The sequence below is a fragment of the Salmo trutta genome, chromosome 33 (genome assembly GCF_901001165.1).
Source record: "Salmo trutta chromosome 33, fSalTru1.1, whole genome shotgun sequence".
NCBI classification, from domain to species: Eukaryota; Metazoa; Chordata; class Actinopteri; order Salmoniformes; family Salmonidae; genus Salmo; species Salmo trutta.
Genome location: NC_042989.1, coordinates 23,177,861 through 23,191,354, shown reverse-complemented (window position 1 = coordinate 23,191,354; position 13,494 = coordinate 23,177,861). Strand labels below are relative to the sequence as shown.

At 44.3% G+C, this 13,494-nt stretch overlaps 1 pseudogene; it reads left to right on the top strand.

Annotated features, from left to right (window-relative positions):
- The first annotated feature begins 1,833 nt into the window (after positions 1-1,833).
- On the top strand, positions 1,834-13,186 carry LOC115172093 (coiled-coil domain-containing protein 28B-like; annotated as a pseudogene).
- Positions 13,187-13,494: the final 308 nt, after the last annotated feature.

The window sequence follows — 13,494 nt, the reverse complement described above, 5'->3', positions numbered from 1 at the left end:
TCTACCCAAATACATAGCCCAAACCACATGAAACAAACACCCCCTGCCACGTCCTGACCAAACTATAATAACAAATAACCCCTATACTGGTCAGGACGTGACATTATTTCCCTCATTAAAATGCAAATCATTTTATAACATTTTTGACATGTGTTTTTCTGGATTTTTTTGTTGTTATTCTGTCTCTCACTTTTCAAATAAACCTACCATTAAAATTATAGACTGATCATTTCTTTGTAAGTGGGCAAACGTACAAAATCAGCAGGGGATCAAATACTTTTTCCCCCACTGCATATTTGAGTTCTTGAAATTATAAAGAACCTTGGTAACAGTGAAATGTAGGCCTACAATATGTCACACATCACTTACAGGTAATATAAACTATTCAGACCCATTGATTTTTCCCACATTATGTCATGTTACAGCCATATTCAAAAATGTATTAAATTCAATCAACACACAATACCCCGTAATGACAAAGTGAAAACAGGTTTTTAGAAATGTTAGCAAATGTATTAAAAAAACAAAACAGAAACATCTTGTTTACATAAGTATTCAGCATTGAAGGTCTCCAAGAACACAGTGGCCTCATTCATTTTTAAATGTAAGAAGTTTGGAACCACCAAGACTCTTCCTAGAGTTGGCTGCCCGGCCAAACTGAGCAATCGGGGTAGAAGGGAATTGATCAGGGAGGTCACCAAGAACCTGATGGTTACTCTGACGATCTCTCCAGCACTCCACCAATCAGGTCTCTATGGTAGAGTGCCCAGACAGAAGCCACTTCTCAGTGAAAGGCACAAGACAGCTCTCTTGGAGTTTGCCAAAGGCACCTAAAGGACTCTCAGACCATGATAAACAAGATTATCTGGTCTGATGAAACCAAGATTGAACTCTTTGGCCTGAATGCCAAGCATCACGTCTGGCTGAAATCTGGCGCCATCCCTACAGTGAAGCATGGTGGTGGCGGCATCATGTTGTGGGGATGTTTTTCAGTGGCAGGGACTGGGAGACTAGTCAGGATTGAGGGAAAGATGAACGGAGCAAAGTACAGAGATATCCTTGATGAAAACCTGCTCCAGAGCGCTCAGGACTTCAGACTGGGGAGAAGGTTCACTTTCCAACAGGACAACGACCCTAAGCACACAGCCAAGATAACGCAGGAGTGGCTTCGGGACAAGTCTCTGAATGTCCTTGAGTGGCCCAGTCAGAGCCCGGACTTGAACAAAATCTCTAGAGACCTGAAAATAGCTGTGCAGCGACGCTCCCCATCCAACCTGACAGAGCTTGAGAGGATCTATAAAGAAGAATGGGACAAACTCCCCAAATACAGGTGTGCCAAGCTTGTAGTGTCATACCCAAGAATATTGTAATCGCTGCTTCAACAAAGACTGAGTAAAGAGTCTGAATACTTACTTAAATGTGACATTTCCGTTCTTTTTATTTTGTTTAAATGAGCAAAAATTTATAAAAACCTGTTTTTGCATTGTCATAATGGGGTATTGTGTGTAGATTGATGAGGGAAAAAATGGTTTAATCAAATTTAGAGTAAGGCTGTAAAGTAACAAAATGTGGAAAAAGTCAAGGGGTCTGAATACTTTCTGAATGCACTGTATGTAAAATCATTACACCTGCATGATTGTCCACAGGTTTTCAGCTACAGAAGTTGAAAGACTTGTTTGCAATGTGTTGTCAGACCAATTACAAGGAAATTATGCATTCTAAAAATACCTCTCAGTGGAATTGTTTTGCACTAGCCTGTTATACAGGGACAGGCATTCTAAAATGAATCCTCCCCTTTGGACGTTTTCCACACAAGCCTATATTATTACCTGGATGCGTGAGCTTGTTCACCTTGAAAATATACAAAGCTAGTCAAAATTCTGAATATTTGAGAATATAGCTAAAGCTCAGGTGGGGGTATTAGGTCATGTACTTTCACCCTGGCAGCCATCCAGCCATGAACCTCCTGCAGTTAACCCCTTTGTTGTTTTCCAGAGGATTGTGTGTCAGTGATACAAGAGGCTACTTTAATGTAGCAGCCTACATTGACTGGCAGAATTCAAGATACAGCAAGTATTACCTTTTAAAATGAGATAATTACATCGATTTGACATTCAGCAGGTCTACCAAGTAAAATGTCTGTTGGCTGGTGGTTCACTCATTACTTTTGGCCTCTTAGGCCTGATTTTCCATTTTCCTAGCTTACAATCCATAAAGAAACTGTTATGATTGTACTTTACATGCATTTCCTTAGCTCACACCATGTTCATCCTCCAATCCCTCTCCAGTCCTGTCAGGGATGGGAAGCACTAGATCCTGACTTCCTACCTTTGTTGTTGTTACAGGACGTCCTGAAGCTTAGTCAGGGTCCACTCATCTTACCCAGAGGGCTTCACACTGACAAGCCACGGAGGACAATCGCAACAAGTGGAGCCCCAAAGTGTTTCTCCCCCAGCCCCCTCCTCCCCCGGTCAACCTCCCGCAAGCTCTGTCCTCCCCTCTAGCCACATTTTCCCTTAGCCTCCCCAACCCCCTCTCCTCCAAAAAACAGAGGCAAGCTCAAGAGGTCCATCGGAGTAGCTGGACTGTCAAATATGTGGCCATAGCAGCTACACCAAAGACAACAAGGTTTGGAACAGTCACAATGTCTAATTTTACAGGTCAGTCAAATGGAGGTTGTATAAATGTTGTATTAGAGTACAGGTTTGACCAGCTTAATGTTTGCTGTACTCCTGTTTTCTGTTGATTCCAGTTGTCTGGCATCTTTTCTCCAGGCCCAATAAGGAGAAGGCCATGGCTCCCCAGACAGCAGGGCCCAGTAAGTTGGCCCAGTACTCTACACTGCAGCACTCCTTCCTTACGGACGTCTCTGATGTGAGAGAGATGGAGGGAGGCCTCCTCAACCGGCTCAATGACTTCCACTCCATAAAATTGCAGGCTTTTGGTAAGATGACCATGGACAACCCTGTGAATACTGAGACCCAGTTACTCAGTGGAAATGTGGCCATTTGTTTTACATTATACCATAGTGCAATGGTTACATAGGAAGTTCTGTATTTTATACAGGTATGTAAAGGTGTGAATAACCTTTGCTGTGTCCTCTCAGGGAAGGTGTGCTCCTTTGAGCAACTGGAACACATGCGTGAGATGCAAGAGAAGCTTGCACGGCTACATTTCAGTCTGGACAGCCATGTGGAGGAGATTTTAGAGGACCAGCGGAAGTGTGCCTCCGACCACAACCTGGAGCACCTGCTCTGCAACATATGCGCCACTGTAGTACACAGCTCACCACATTTCTGTCCTTACAAAGATCATAGTCATGTTGAACCACACTGTAGTCAAGGGGACTGCTAAAAGAGAGAGAGAGGGAATAGACACAGAGAGCATGGACTCCTGAGTTCTTCTGCAAAAATATAGAATTAGAGTTGAGTAAATGTAGATAAACTAGATTTTTTTTGCAAGGACTTATACAGGAAACTAACCTCAATATCAAAACCTTCATTCTAATTCACAATTCCATATCTAAAACCTTGATTTTGGACAAAATTACCTGAATGGATTATTACTACCAAGAACTATCAAGAAAAAAAACTTCTAACAAGCCAAGATTTGCAGAAACACAGCGGAACCTGGAAATACCATCCAACACAAAATTGAGTGAGTAACGTTCAGTCTGAACCTACTTACTGAAGCCAAAAAGAAAAAGACAATAATCTATATAATTGTGTTATATAAAGCTTAATAAATAATGCTACTAAGCTACCAAGCTGCTAGGAAAGAATCTGACTGAAATTAGCACTGAAGTGTGAAGTGAGAGGTGTGAAAACTCTTGAGCCTAACAATGGCAGGAGAGTTTCACAGCCTCCTCCATCTGTGCAGAGAATATATCCTCCACAGAATCCCCAAAATACAACAGCCACAGGACAACTTTGTTTGGATGTCGTAAAGGACCATTTGCCGATACTGAAAAGATATAGCTAGCTAACAACCTCCCTTTCCATGTGGAAAAGACAGACAGAGACTTGCTAGCTACGTTAGCTAGCTAACTGGAATTTTCTACAAGGAATCTGCCTCCTGAAAAAAGCTTCTCCAAAGTGGGTGTGGCACCAACACCCGTTGCCTGCTGCACTGCTGCTTGGATTCCACCTGACGATCTGTTCACCATCTGCCCTGGTCTGTCTCCCCTGTCTGTTATAGGTACCCCAGTCACTCTCCCCCATCTCTTCCGAGCTTTCGCTCGCCTCCAGCACACACGCACTGTTGAGGCGAGTGACTCTGAACTTACAACGGCTAGCCCCAAGTTGTTATATTTTTCGCTTGTGCTTTATGCTATTTGCCTCATGACTCATGCGTGCTTTGTTGACTATGAACTTGCTTGTTTACCCAACCGTGGGACAGTCTATGTTTGTTCCCACACTCGGGACTCTGACTCTCTATTGGTTACACAGACTCTTGGCCTCCCATCCTATTCTAACCACCTCTCGCCGGCTTTGTATTCATGTTACCTGATGAAATTGCTGTACAATATGATCTTGTTGCCATCTAATGCACATTCAAATGTTATAAATCAACACTGCAGAACTCTCCCTGTCCTCTGTCGTGCCCTAATTGTATTACTGCTGATTATATCTGGAAATGTGCATATACACCCTGGCCCATCTACTGTTGCTAGCCCCAATTCTGATTTGTGCTCTGATATCTGCTTCACTGACTTCTGCTCTCGTAAAAAGCCTGGGTTTTCTGCACGTTAACACTAGAAGCTTATTACCTAAAATGGATCAATGGAAAGTGTGGATTCACAGCTCCAATCCAGATATGTTGGTCATTACTGAGATGTGGTTAAGAAAGAGTGTTTTGAACACTGATGTTAACCTTTCTGGTTATAACCTTTTTCGGCAAGACAGATCTTCCAAAGGTGGTGGAGTGGCAATCTTTACCAAGGAACACCTTCAGTGCTCAGTTATCTCCACCAAGTCTGTCCCCAAACAATTTGATTTGCTGGTTTTACGCATTAAACTTTCAAATTGCTCTTTGTTGACTGTTGCTGGGTGTTATCGGCCACCATCAGCACCGGCCTGTATTCTAATTACCCTAAGCTCACTCCTGGCCTCTTACACTAAGTCTGAATTTGTCCTGCTAGGTGACCTAAACTGGGACATGCTTAAATCACCTGACCAAGTCCTAAAGCAATCCCTAAATATTTCTCAGATTATTACCAATCCCGCAAGGTATGACTCCAAACACCAAGAAAAGGCTACTCTCCTTGATGTTATCCTTACAAATAATCCTGATAGGTATCAGTCTGGTGTTTTCTGTGATGACCTTAGTGATCACTGTTTTACAGCCTGTGTTCGTAATGAATGCTCAGTGAAACGACCTGTCCTGACTTGTCATAGACGCTTGCTAAAAAACGTTAATGAGCAAGCCTTCCTTCATGATCTGGCCTCTGTAAATGGGTATTGAATCAGCTTGATCCCCTCTGTTGCTTGGACCTTCTTTTTTGATATTTTCAGTGGTATTGTTAACAAATACGCGCCCATAAAGAAAATTAGAATTAAAAACAGGTTCAGCCCCTGGTTCGACCGTGAACTGGCAGAGTTACTCCACCTCAAGAATTCCATTTGGCAAATCGCTCAGCACACGCATACTCAGGCTGGCTGGCTCTCGTTCAGGCAAATTAGAAATAAGTGCACTCAGGCTATCCGGAAGGCCAAAGTTACTTTAAGGAGCAGTTCTCTCTCTGTGGGTCTAACCCCAAGAAGTTCTGGATAACGGTTAAAGACCTGGAGAATAAACCCTCCTCCTCACAGCTGCCTATGTCCCTTAATGTTGAGGATGTGGTTGTTACTGACAAGGAGCACATGGCTGAGCTTTTTAATCACCACTTCATTAAGTCAGGATTCCTATTTGACTCTGACATGCCTCCTTGTCCATCCAACATTTCCTTATCTCCCACCCCTTCTAATGCTACAAAGTTTTTCCCTGCAGAGTCCGAGGTGCTGAAGGAGCTCCTTAAACTTGACCCCCAAATATTATCTGGTTCAGATGGTTAAGACCCTTTCTTTTTTAAGATTGCTGCCCCTATCATCGCCAAGCCTATCTCTAACCTTTTTAACCTGTCTCTCCTCTCTGGGGAAGTTCCCATTACTTGGAAGGCAACCACGGTGTGTCCTTTATTTAAAAGGGGATATCAAGCTGATCCTAACTGTTATAGGCCTATTTCTATGTTGCCCTGTTTATCAAAAGTGTTGAAAAAAACTTGGCTTTCTTGATGTCTATAGTATTCTCTTGGGTATGCAATCTGGTTTCCGCTCAGGTTATGGATGTGTCACTGCAACCTTAAAGGTTCTAAATGATGTCACCATTGCCCTTGATTCTAAGCAATATTGTGCTGCTATTTTTATTGACTTGGCCAAAGCTTTTGATACAGTAGACAATTCTATTCTTGTGGTCCAGCTAAGGAGTATTGGTGTCTCTGAGGGGTCTTTGGCCTGGTTTGCTAACTACCTCTCTCAGTGTATAAAGTCAGAACATCTGCTGTCTCAGCCACTGCTTGTCACCAAGGGAGTACCCCAAGGTTCGATTCTAGGCCCCACGCTCTTCTCAATTTACATCAACATCATAGCTGTGTAACGGGCGTCGTAAGGATTAGACCAAGGTGCAGCGGGAACGTGTATACTCATCTTCTTTATTAAATCAAAAGAAGGAAAAACAAACAAATCACGTATACAAAACAAAGAACGACACTAAACAGTCCTGTCAGGTGCACAGACACAAAACAGGAAACAACTACCCACAAATCCCATAGAAAAAACACCCCTCTTAAATAAGACCTTCAATTAGAAGCAACTAGGAGCAGCTGCTTCCAATTGAAGGTCAACCCCATTAACTAAACATAGAAATAGAAAGACTAGAACTAACATAGAAATAAACTAACAAGAACATAGCCCAACAAACCCCAAAACACTCTAAACAAACACCCCTCTTACATAGGAACATAGCCCAACAAACCCCGAACCACATGACCAAACTGCAATAACAAATAACCCCTTATACTGGTCAGAACGTGACAGTACCCCCCCCCCCCTCCAAAGGTGCAGACCCCGGATGCACCTTAAACAAAACACAAAAATAAACCCAGAACAAAAATAATCCCAAACTAAAGGGAGGGAAGGGAGGGTGGCCACCGTCACCGACGGTTCTTGTGCTACACCCCCCCCTCCCCAACCCCCTACTACGGAGGTGGCTCAAGCTCCGGCCTTACTCCCCAACCTAACCTGTCCACCCCCGCTAAATACTTATTAAATATTACCTCTCCCGAAGTCTCTGGGCTATGGCGCATCGCTGAAGACCTCGGGCTGATGTGCGTCACTGGAGACCTCGGGCTGAAGGGCGACTCTGGCTGCGCCGATTCTGGACTGTAGGGCAACTCTGGCTGCGCCGATTCCGGACTGTAGGGCGACTCTCGCTGCGCCGATTCCGGACTGTGGGCCGTCTCTCTCGGCTCCGGACTGTGGGCCGTCTCTCTCGGCTCCGGACTGTGGGCCGTCTCTCTCGGCTCCGGACTGTGGGCCGTCTCTCTCGGCTCCGGACTGTGGGCCGTCTCTCTCGGTTCCGGACTGTGGGCCGTCTCTGCTGGCTCCGGACTGTGGGCCATCTCTCTATGGGGCACTGTCGCCGGAAGCTCTGGACGGGGCACTGTCGCCGGACACTCTGGACGAGGCACTGTCGCCGGACACTCTGGACGAGGCACTGTCGCCGGACACTCTGGATGAGGCACTGTTGCCGGACACTCTGGACGAGGCACTGTTGCCGGACACTCTGGACGAGGCACTGTTGCCGGACACTCTGGACGGGGACTGCGCACTGAAGACCTGATGCGTGGAGCTGGCTTAGGAAGTGCCAGACTAGGGACACGCACCATAGGGCTAGTGCGAGGAGCAGGAGCAGGACGAGCTGGACTGGGCTGACGCACTGGAGGCCTGGTGCGTGGGGCTGGTAGTGGAGGTACCAGACTGGAGACACACACCCCAAGGCTAGTGCGAGGAGCGGGAACAGGACATCCTGGACTGGGCTGACGCACTAAAGGCCTGGTGCGTGGTGCTGGCTTTGGAGACGCCAGACTGGAGACACGCACCTCAGGGCTAGTGCGGGGAGAGGTAACAGGATACACTGGGCCGTGAAGGTGCACTGGCGGTCTCGAGCGCAGGACTGGTACCACCCTTACTGGCTGGGTGCCCGCTTCCCCCCGGCAAATGCAGGATGCTGGCACCGAGCATACCGGCCTGTGGATGCTCGGCCTCGACGCCATGCGCATCACCCCATAGCACGGGGCCTGACCAGTACCACGCTGCCTCTGGTAAGCACGGGGAGTTGGCTTAGGGCTCAACCCTGGCCCAGCCAAACTACCCGTGTGCCCCCCCAAAACATTTTTTGGGGCTGCCTCTCAGGCTTCCATGCCAACCGTGTTCCAGCAAAACACTCCCGGTCCTCTCCAGCCTTCCTCCATGGTCCCTCTCCGGCTAGGATCTCCTCCCAGGTCCACGACTCCCGATAGCTCCTCTCCAGCTCCTTACCCTGCTGCTTGGTCCGTTGGTGGTGGGAAGTTCTGTAACGGGCGTCGTAAAGATTAGACCATGGTGCAGCGGCAACGTGTATACTCATCTTCTTTATTAAATCAAAAGAAGGAAAAACAAACAAATCACGTATACAAAACAAGGAACGACACTAAACAGTCCTGTCAGGTGCACAGACACAAAACAGGAAACAACTACCCACAAATCCCATAGAAAAAACACCCCTCTTAAATAAGACCTTCAATTAGAAGCAACTAGGAGCAGCTGCTTCCAATTGAAGGTCAACCCCATTAACTAAACATAGAAATAGAAAGACTAGAACTAACATAGAAATAAACTAACAAGAACATAGCCCAACAAACCCCGAAACACTCTAAACCAACACCCCTCTTACATAGGAACATAGCTCAACAAACCCCGAACCACATAAAACAAACACCCCCTGCCACGTCCTGACCAAACAGCAATAACAAATAACCCCTTATACTGGTCAGAACGCGACAAGCTGAAAGCAGTAGGAAGCTCTCTCATCCATTTGTATGCAGATGATACAGTCTTGTACTTAGCTGGCGCCTCTCCAGATTTTGTGTTAAACGCTCTACAACTAAGCTTTCTTAGTGTCCAACAAGCTTTCTCTGCCCTTAACCTTGTTCTGAACAGCTTCAAAACAAAGGTCATGTGGTTTGGTAAGAAGAATGCCCCTGTCCCCACCGGTGTGATTACTCCCTCTGAGGGTTTAGAGCTTGAGGTAGTCACCTCATACAAGTACTTGGGAGTATGGCTAGATGGATGGTACACTGTCCTTCTCTCAGCACATATCAAAGCTGCAGGCTAAGGTTAAATCTAGACTCGGTTTCCTCTATCACAGTGGTTCCCAAACTTTTTATAGTCCCGTACCCCTTCAAACATTCAACCTCCAGCTGCGTACCCCCTCTAGCACCAGGGTCAGCTCACTCTCAAATGTTGTTTTTTGCCATCATTGTAAGCCTGCCACACACACTCTACGATACATTTATTAAACATAAGAATGAGTGGGAGTTTTTGTCACAACCCGGGTCATGGGAAGTGACAAAGCTCTGATAGGACCAGGGCACAAATAATAATATATTAATAATCAATCATTTTGCTCTTTATTTAACCATCTTACATATTAAACCTTATTTGTTCATCGAAAATTGTGAATAACTAACCACAGGTTAATGAGAAGGGTGTGCTTGAAGGGATGCACATAACTCTGCAATGTTGGGTTGTGTTGGAGAGAGTCTCAGTCTTAAATAATTTTCCACACACAGTCTGTACCTTTATTTATGTTTCATGCTCGTGAGGGCCGAGAATCCACTCTCACATAGGTACGTGGTTGCAAAGGGCATCAGTGTCTTAACAGCATGATTTGCCAAGGCAGGATACTCTGACCGCAGCCCAATCCAGAAATCTGGCAGTGGCTTCTGATTAAATTACATTTTCACAGAACCGCTTGTTGCAATTTCGATGAGGCTCTCTTGTTCAGATATCGGTAAGTGTACTGGAGGCAGGGCATGAAAGGGATAATGAATCCAGTTGTTTGTGTCTCCGTTTCGGGAAAGTAGCTGCGTAATTGCGCACCCAACTCACTCAGGTGCTTCACTAAATCACATTTGACATTATCCGTACGCTTGAGTTCATTTGCACACAAAAAATCATACAATGATGGAAAGACCTGTGTGTTGTCCTTGTTAATGCAGACAGAGAAGAGCTCCAACTTCTTAATCATAGCCTCAATTTTGTCCTGCACATTGAATATAGTTGCGGAGAGTTCCTGTAATCCTAGATTCAGATCATTCAGGTGAGAAAAAACATCACCCAGATAGGCCAGTCGTGTGAGAAACTCATCATCATGCAAGCGGTCAGACAAGTGAAAATTATGTCAGTAAAGAAAACTTTAAGCTCGTCTCTCAATTCATTAAAACGTGTCAGTACTTTGCCCCTTGATAACCAGCGCACTTTTGTATGTTGTAAAAGCGTTACATGGTCGCTGCTCATATCATTGCATAGTGCAGAAAATACACGAGAGTTCAGGGGCCTTGCTTTAACAAAGTTAACCATTTTCACTGTAGTGTCCAAAACGTCTTTCAAGCTGTCAGGCATTCCCTTGGCAGCAAGAGCCTCTTGGTGGATGCTGCAGTGTACCCAAGTGACGTCGGGAGCAACTGCTTGCACGCGCGTTACCACTCCACTATGTCTCCCTGTCATGGCTTTTGCACCATCAGTACAGACACTAACATGAGCAGCAGCTACGTTTTGCTACATTAGTGGAATTAGTGGAATTCCCGCGAGAAAGTAACGGTTAATGTGATTGGATGTTAATTATTTGACTAGGCTACCTGTATTTGACATTGTGTTGTTATTTCACTGAACACTAGATGGTTTAATTTTATTTTTGGCTGTGAAGTGAGCCTACTCAGGAAAGAAAAACATCTCACATAAATGTATAGACCAGTTGGAAAATATAAATGGACTGTTTGAAAATGTGAAAAAATAAAATATATGTACAGTATATATATATAAAATAAATGTGAATCACATTTTGTAACGGCTGTCGTCGGGAATGGAGGACCAAAACGCAGCGGGGTTAAGTGTACTCATCTTCTTTATTAAAAAGAAGGAAAACTGAAAACAACAAACACGTACACTGAAAACACAACGACAAAATAACAGTCTTGCAAGGCACACGGCTAAACACAGAACAATCTCCCACAAACACTAAACCAAACACATACCCATATATAGGACTCCCAATCAGAGGCAACGAGTCCAACCCCAATAAACCAGACATAGAAATACAAAAGACCAGAGACCACATAGAAATACAAACATAGAACATTACCCAAAAACCCAGAAATAATAAATCAAACGCCCTACTAAATAAACCACCACCCCGAACCACATAAAACAAATACCCTCTGCCACGTCCTGACCAAACTACAATAACAAATAACCCTTATACTGGTCAGGACGTGACACATTTTTATTTGTCGTACCCCCGTACCCCAGTTTGGGAATACCTGCTCTATCGTAATCGCTCCTCTTTCACCCCAGCTGCAAAACTAACCCTGATTCAGTTGACCATTTTACCCATGCTAGATTACGGAGACGTAATTTATAGATCGGCAGGTAAGGGTGCTCTCGAGCGGCTAGATGTTCTTTACCATTCGGCCATCAGATTTGCCACCAATGCTCCTTATAGGACACATCACTGTACTCTATACTCCTCTGTAAACTGGTCATCTCTGTATACCTGTAATCCCACTGGTTGATGCTTATTTATAAAACCCTCTTAGGACTCACTCCCCCCTATCTGAGATACCTACTGCAGCCCTCATCTTCCACATACAACACTCGTTCTGCCAGTCACATTCTGTTAAAGGTTCCCAAAGCACACACATCCCTGGGTCGCTCCTCTTTTCAGTTCGCTGCAGCTAGCGACCGGAACGAGCTGCAAAAAACACTCAAACTAGACAGTTTTATCTCCATCTTTTCATTCAAAGATTCAATCATGGACACTCTTACTGACAGTTTTGGCTGCTTCGCACCTTTTGCCTTCTGGTAGGTCATCATTGTAATTAAGAATTTGTTCTTAACTGACTTGCCTAGTTAAATAAAGGTTAAATAAAAAAATATTTAAAAAAGGGCAATGGTTATTTACATGCTGTCTGTAAATAAGCAGAATGTGGTTGTTCCCACACATTCATGTTTACATCCTTAGCAGATGCTCTTGAATAAAAAAAATATCTATCACACTGATGTCTTTTGGACAACATCCAGTCCAAAAATGTGATAATGCATGCTTTTCACATCCTATCCAGGCACGCAGTAGTTGGCTGTGGAGAGGCAGCATACACTGACAAACCAGACAGTTTGACCTCAGGCCCAAAATGTGAAATGTGTCCATTGTTAGTTTGATTTGTTGCATCCACTGCTGTGGTGTGGTATGTGTGAGTGTACAGTACGTGTGAGTGTGGTGCGAAAGCCCTTCAGCTCATTAGAGATATGGGTGCCAAGAATACTCTGTAGCCATAGCAGCAAGCAATAATGTAGCAAAATGAATTTTCTGCTGTGTATATTAGCTAGTAGAATTTACTAATTTGGGCTGATGTAGGGCTTACTAACAGTGATACAATGATTGATGTGGTGAGATGACGTGTAATGATCTAGCATTCGGTAGGCTATTGTTCTGTAAGCCTATACTATATACTTGTAAGCCTATCTAATTAAGTTTTACTCTGATTACCCCAACATGGGACTATAAAAATGAAAATGTTGCAACAAGTTCGTAATAACACCTATATAAAGGCAATAAAAAAGTATTGAACACGTAACAAAGCCCTGGGACTACATAATCTTAATTTCCCCCTCAGATGAAACAACTCAGCAGCTCAATGTATTCTTTTCTAAATGTTGTCTCGCAATCTCTGGGATTCACCTGATTTACCAGGGAAAACACTGGCTTTGAATCATCTATGTTTAGCTTGAATCCTTAACAGTTCTGTGTTGGATCCTTAATGTATTTGTGTCCAGACAAAAAATACACCTGGCTTGAAAACCAGGACCTGCCCAAGACGTCTGGACGTTGACGAGGAAGATTAGGATGGCAGATCGCTCATCATCCCACAACGACGAGGACAGGTTTCCATGATATTGATCCAACTGGGCCACATAGAGCTCCTGGTTAGATAAGGATTTGTATATGATTGATCGATTGATTCAAACAGGTGTCAAACACATCATCTGTGATCTAGAGACAAATACTCCACATTCATAGCACAAGTTCTGCTTATTTTAGATATTGTATGGTAGCCCATATCTTTTGTGAAGGAATATTGAGTCCACCACAGGCAGAACTTTTCAAAACATTTACATTTTAGTCATTTAGCAAACGCTC